This window comes from Somniosus microcephalus, chromosome 7 (assembly GCF_052327205.1).
Source record: "Somniosus microcephalus isolate GS21.2 chromosome 7, FLI_Smic_1.0, whole genome shotgun sequence".
In the NCBI taxonomy this organism is placed as follows: Eukaryota; Metazoa; Chordata; class Chondrichthyes; order Squaliformes; family Somniosidae; genus Somniosus; species Somniosus microcephalus.
Window position 1 is genome coordinate 208906779 of NC_140993.1, and position 7190 is coordinate 208913968.

Genomic DNA, 7190 nt, shown 5'->3' on the forward strand with positions numbered 1-7190 from the left:
AGTCTCTGGAGTGGGACTTGAACCCACAACCTTAATTAGAGACAAGGGTGCTGCCCACTGAGGCACAGCTGGCAGTGGGTTCAGTGTTTGGGGCACTTTTCACAGGGCACATCGTCCTAAATTCTAAACCACACCCTTAACTCAGTCTCAATAAAGGAGAGTTTTCATAGAATTATAGAAATTACAGCACATGAGGAGGCCATTTGACCCCTGGAATCCGTGCGGGTGCTGGTGCTGGCGCTCTCAGCTGTATACCCCATTCCCTCAGATCATTTTATATTCCTCCTTTTCAAATATATATCCCATTCCCTTTTGAATTAAATTTTAGTCACTACATCAATAGCCACATGTGGTGAAGGAACTCATGGTCTAATAGCCCTCAATTCAAAATCATTCTGGTTCCCCACACCCACTCGCATTCCATTCTCCCGCTCTTGAGCCCCATTCTACAACCCGCAAACCACCATCCCCTGATTCCCCCATCTCCAGTCTCTCTCTACACCTGAGCTCCTATTCCCCCCCTCCGCCTCTATCCCAGAGCTCCCATTCCCCAGACTCCCACACCTTGATTCCCCCATTCCCCAATTCCTCTCTCCCTTGGCCCTCATTCCCAGTCTCCCCCTCACCCCGAGCTCCTACTACCCCCTTACCCTCTCTCCCCCCAGAGCTCCCAGTCTCTAGTCTCCACCTATCCCGCAAGCCCTCAGTCTCCATATCTCTTCCCAAGTTCCCATTCCCCAGTCTCTAACCCCCTGAGCTCCCATTCCCCAGTCTCTCTTCCCTCGAGCTCCCATTCCCCAGACTTACTCCCACGACCCCCATTCCCCAGTCTTCATCTCTCCCTGAGCCCCCATTCCCCAGTCTCCATCTCTACCTGAGCCCCCATTCCCCAGTCTCCCTCTCCCCGAGCCCCCATTCCCCAGTCTCCCTCTTCCCCCGAGCCCCCATTTCCCCAGTCTCCCTCTCTCCAGCCCCATTTCCCCAATCCCTCTCGCCCTAGCCCCCACTCCCCAGTCTCTCTCGCCCCGAGCTTCCATTCTCCAGTCTCCCTCTCTCCCTGAGCACCCATTCTCCAGTCTCCCTCTCCCCCGAGCCCCCATTCGAGCCCCCATTCCCCAGACTCCCTCTCCCCTGAGCACCCATTCCCCAGTCTAGCTCACTCCCCCGAGCCCCCATTCCCCATCTGTCCCCCTAGCACCCATTCCCCAGTCACTCACCCCCCGAGCCCCCATTTCCCAGTCTCTCACCCCCTGAGCCCCCATTCCCCAGTCTCCCTCTCTCCCCCAAACCCCCCTTCCCCAGTCTCCCTCTCTCTGCCGGAGCCCCCATTCCCCAGTCTCCCTCTCTCCCCTGAGCCCCCATTCCCCAGACTCCCTCTCCCCCGAGCACCCATTCCCCAGTCTACCTCACTCCCCCGAGCCCCCATTCCCCATTCTCCATCTGTCCCCCTAGCACCCATTCCCCAGTCTCTCACCCCCCGAGCCCCCATTTCCCAGTCTCTCACCCCCTGAGCCCCCATTCCCCCTCTCTCCCCCAAACCCCCATTCCCCAGTCTCCCTCTCTCTGCCGGAGCCCCCATTCCCCAGTCTCCCTCTCTCCCCCGAGCCCCCATTCCCCAGACTCCCTCTCCCCCGAGCACCCATTCCCCAGTCTACCTCACTCCCCCGAGCCCCCATTCCCCATTCTCCATCTGTCCCCCTAGCACCCATTCCCCAGTCTCTCACCCCCCGAGCCCCCATTTCCCAGTCTCTCACCCCCTGAGCCCCCATTCCCCAGTCTCCCTCTCTCCCCCAAACTCCCATTCCCCAGTCTCCCTCTCTCTGCTGGAGCCCTCATTCCCCAGCCTCCCTCTCTCCCCCGAGCCCCCATTCCCCAGACTCCCTCTCTCTCCGAGCCCCCATTCCCCAGACTCCATCTCCCCCTGAGCTCCCATTCCCCAGTCTCGCACTCTACCTGAGACACCATTCCCCAGTCTCCCTCTCCCCGAGACCCCATTCCGCAGTCTCGCTCTCCCCCTGAGCTCCCATTCTCCAGACTCTCTTCCCTCGAGCTCCCATTCCCCAGAGTTACTCCGACCGACCCCCATTCCCCAGTCTCCATCTCTCCCCCGAGCCCCCATTTCCCCAGTCTCCCTCTCTCCAGCCCCATTTCCCCAGTCCCTCTCGCCCTAGCCCCCACTCCCCAGTCTCTCTCTCGCCCCGAGCTTCCATTCTCCAGTCTCCCTCTCCCCCGAGCCCCCATTCCCCAGACTCCCTCTCCCCCGAGCACCCATTCCCCAGTCTACCTCACTCCCCCGAGCCCCCATTCCCCATTCTCCATTTGTCCCCCTAGCACCCATTCCCCAGTCTCTCCCCCCCCGAGCCCCCATTTCACAGTCTCTCACCCCCTGAGCCCCCATTCCCCAGTCTCCCTCTCTCCCCCAAACCCCCATTCCCCAGTCTCCCTCTCTCTGCCGGAGCCCCCATTCCCCAGTCTCCATCTCCACCTGAGCCCTCATTTCCCCAGTCTCCCTCTCCCCAGCCCCCATTCCCCAGTCTCTCTCGCCCCGAGCTTCCATTCTTCAGTCTCCCTCTCTCCCCGAGCCCCCATTCCCAAGTCTCCATTGCTCCCCGAGACCCCATTCCCCTGTCTCCCTAGCCCCCATTCTCCAGTCTCCCGCGCCCCCATTGCCCACTCTTCCTGTCTCCCGAGCCCCCATTTCCCAGTCTCCCTCTCCCTGAGTCTCCATTCCCCAGTCTCCCTCTACCCCGAGCCTCTATTACCCAGTCTCTCCCCCGAGCCCTCATTCCCATCTCCCGAACCCCCCGAATCCCCATTCCCCAGTCTCCCTCTCACCCCTCGAGCACCCATTCCCCAGTCTCCCTCTCCCCCGAGCACCCATTCACCAGTCTCCCTCTCACCCGCCGAGCACCCATTCCCCAGTCTACCTTGCTCCCCTGAGCCCCCATTCCCCAGTCTCCCACCCCCGGGCCCCCATTCCCCAGTCTTTCACACCCCGAGCCCGCATTCCCCAGTCTCCATCTCCCCGAGCCCCCATTCCCCAGTCTCCATCTCTCCCCCGAGCCCCCATTCCCCAGACTCCCTCTCTCTCCGAGCCTCCATTCCCCAGTCTCCATCTCCACCTGAGCCCACATTCCTCAGTCCTCCTCTCCCCGCTAGCCCCCATTTCCCAGTCTCTCCCCGAGCCCCCATTTCCTCATCTCCCTCTCTCCCCGAGCCCCCATTCCCCAGTCTCCCACTGTACCTGAGACACCATTCCCCAGTCTCCCTCTCCCCGAGACCCCATTCCCCAGTCTCGCTCTCCCCCCGAGCCCCCGTTCCCCAGTCTCCCTCTCCCCCCAAGCCTCAATTCCCCAGTCTCCCTCCCTTCCCCAAGCCGCCATTCCTCAGTCTCCCTCTCTCCCTTGAGCCCCCATTCCCCAGTCTCTATCTCTCCCTCGAGCACCCATTCCCCAGCCTCCCTCACTCCCCTGAGCTCCCATTCCCCAGTCTCCCTCTCACCCGCCGAGCCCACATTACTCAGTCTCCCTCCCTCCCCTGAGCCCCCATTCCCCAGTATCCCTCACCTCCGAGCCCCCATTCCCCAGTCTCCATCTCCATCCCGAGCCCCCATTCCCAAGTCTCCTCCTACCACAAGCACCCATTCCCCAGTCTCCCTCTACCCCCAGCCTCTATTACCCAGTCTCTCCCCCGAGCCCTCATTCCAATCTCCCGAACAACCCGGAATCCCCATTCCCTAGTCTCCCTCTCCCCTCGAGCTCCCATTCCTGTGTCGCGCTCTCCCCCGAGCCCCCATTACCCAGTCTCCCTCTCCCCCTGAGCCCCCATTCCCCAGTCTCCCTCTCTCCCCAAGCCCCCATTCCCAGTCTCCCTCTCCCCTCGAGCTCCCATTCCCATATCGCGCTCTCCCCCAAGCCCCCATTCCACAGTCTCCCTCTCCCCCTGAGCCCCCATTCCCCAGTCTCCCTCTCCCCCTGAGCCCCCATTCCCCAGTCTCCATCTCTACCTGAACCCCCATTCCCCAGCCCCCATTCCCCAGTCTCCCTCTCTCCCGAGCCCTCATTCCCCAGTCTTCCTCTCTCCCCGAGCCCCATTTCCCAGTCTCCCTCTCACCCCTCAAACCCCATTCCACAGTCTCCCTCTCCCCCGAGCACCCATTCCCCAGGCTCCCTCTCACCCGCCGAGCACCCATTCCCCAGTCTACCTCACTCCCCCGAGCCCCCATTCCCCAGTCTCCCTCTCCCCCATTCCCCAGTTTCCCTCACTTCCCGGAGCACCCATTCCCGTCTCCCTTTCTTCCCCGAGCCCCCATTGCCCAGTCTCCCTCTCACCCGCCGAGCCCCCATTACTCAGTCTCCCTCCCCAGAGCCCCCATTCCACAGTCATCCTCTCTCCTGAGCCCCCATTCCTCAGTCTCCCTCTCACTCTCGAGCCCCCATTCCCCAGTCTCCCAAGCCCCTTGAGCCCCCATTCCCGTCTCCATCTCTACCTGAACCCCCATTCCCCAGTCTCTCTCTGTCCCAGCCCCCATTCCCCAGTCTCCCTCTGCCCCCAGCCCCCATTCCCCAGTCTCCCTCCCTTCCCCGAGCCACCATTCCCCAGTCTCCCTCTCACCCCTCAAACCCCATTCCCCAGGCTCCCTCTCACCTGCCGAGCACCCATTCCCCAGTCTACCTCACTCCCCCGAGCCCCCATTCCCCAGTCTCCATCTGTCCCCCTAGCCCCCATTACCCAGTCTTCATTCCCCAGTCTCCCACCCCCGAGCCCCCATTCCCCAGTCTCCATCTGTCCCCCTAGCCCCCATTCCCCAGTCTCCCACCCCCCGAGCCCCCATTCCCCAGTCTCCATCTGTCCCCCTAGCCCCCATTCACCAGTCTCCCTCTACCCCCAGCCTCTATTACCCAGTCTCTCCCCCGAGCCCTCATTCCAATCTCCCGAACCCCCTGAATCCCCATTCCCCAGTCACCCTCTCACTCGAGCCCCCATTCCCCAGTCTCCATCTCTACCTGAACCCTCATTCCTCAGTCCCCCTCTCCTTCTGGGCCCGCATTCCCCAGTCTCCCTTGCCCCTGAGCTGCCATTCCCCAGTCGCCCTCTCCCCCTCACCCCCATTCCCCAGTCTCCCTCTCTCCCCACTGAGCCTCCATTCCCCAGTCTCCCTCTCCCCATGCCCCCATTCCCCAGTCTCCCTCTCCCCCTGAGCCCCCATTCCCCAGTCTCCATCTCTACCTGAACCCCCATTCCTCAGTCTCCATCTCCTTCTGGGCCCGCATTTCCCAGTCTCCATCTCTACCTGAACCCCCATTCCCCAGTCTTCCTCTGCCCCCAGCCCCATTCCACAGTCTCCCTCACTTCCCCGAGCCACCATTCCCCAATCTCTATCTCTACCCAAGCCCCCATTCCCCAGTCTCCCTCTCTCACCGAGCCCCATTCCCCAGGTTCCCTCTCACCCCTCGAGCCCCCATTCCCCAGTCTCCCTCTCCCCCGAGCCCCCATTCCCCAGTCTCCCTCTCCCCCGAGCACCCAATCCCCAGTCTCCCTCTCACCCGCCGAGCACGCATTCCCCAGTCTACCTCATTCCCCCGAGCCCCCATTCCCCACTCTCCATCTCTCCCCTGAGCCACCATTCCCCAGTCTCCATCTGTCCCCCTAGTCCCCATTTCCCAGTCTCCCACCCCCCGAGCTCCCATTCCCCAGTTTCCCTCACTTCCCTGAGCCCCCATTCCCCAGTCTCCCTCTCCCCCCTCGAGACCCCAATTCCCAGTCTCCCTCTCCCCCAAGCCCCCATTCCCCAGTCTCCCTCTCCCCCGAGCACCCATTCCCCAGTCTCCCTCTCCCCCGAGCCCCCATTCCCCAGACTCCATCTCAACCTGAACCCCCATTCCTCAGTCTCCCTCTCTTCCTGGGCCCGCCGAGCACCCATACCCCAGTCTCCCTCTCTCACCGAGCCCCATTCCCCAGTCACCCTCTCACCCCTCGAGCCCCCATTCCCCAGTCTCCCTCTTCCCCGAGCCCCCATTCCCCAGTCTCCCTCTCACCCCTCGAGCCACCATTCCCCAGACTCCATCTCTACCTGAACCCCCATTCCCCAGTCTCCCTCTGCCCCCAGCCCCCATTCCACAGTCTCCCTCACTTCCCTGAGCCACCATTCCCCAATCTCTATCTCTACCCGAGCCCCCATTCCCCAGTCTCCCTCTCTCACCGAGCCCCATTCCCCAGTCTCCCTCTCACCCCTCGAGTCCCATTCCCCAGTCTCTCTCTCCCCCGAGCACCCATTCCCCAGACTCCCTCTCCCCCAAGTACCCATTCCCCAGTCTCCCTCTACCCCCAGCCTCTATTACCCAGTCTCTCCCCCGAGCCCTCATTCCAATCTCCCAAACCCCCCAAATCCCCATTCCCCAGTCACCCTCTCCCCTGAGCCCCCATTTCCCAGTCTCCCTCACTCCCCTGAGCCCCCATGCCTCAGTCTCCCTCTCCCCCAAGCACCCATTCCCCAGTCTCCCTCTCACCCACCGAGCACCCATACCCCAGTCTACCTCACTCCCCTGAGCCACCATTCCCCAGTCTCCATCTGTCCCCCTAGTCCCTATTCCCCAGTCTCCCACCCCCCGAGCTCCCATTCCCCAGTCTCCCTCTGCCCCCATTCCACAGTCTCCCTCGCTTCCCCGAGCCACCATCCCCCAATCTCTATCATTACCCGAGCCTACATTCCCCAGTCTCCCTCTCTCTCCCGAGCCTCCATTCCCCAGTCTCCCTCACTCCCCTGAGCCCCCATTTCCCAGTCTCCCTCCAACACAAGCCCCCATTCCCCAGTCTCCATCTACCCCCAGCCTCTATTACCCAGTCTCTCCCCCGAGCCATCATTCCAATCTCCCGAACCCCCGAATCCCCATTCCTCAGTCTCCCTCTCCTTCTGGGCCCGCATTCCCCAGTCTCCATCTCTACCTGAACCCCCATTCCACAGTCTCCCTCAATTCCCTGAGCCACCATTCCCCAATCTCTATCTCTACCCGAGCCCCCATTCCCCAGTCTCCCTCTCTCCCCGAGCCCCCATTCCCCATTCTCCCTCTCTCCCCCGAGCACCCATTCCCCAGTCTCCCTCTCACCCGCCGAGCACCCATTCCCCAGTCTACCTCACTCCCCCGAGCCCCCATTCCCCAGTCTCCATCTGTCTCCCTAGCCCCCATTCC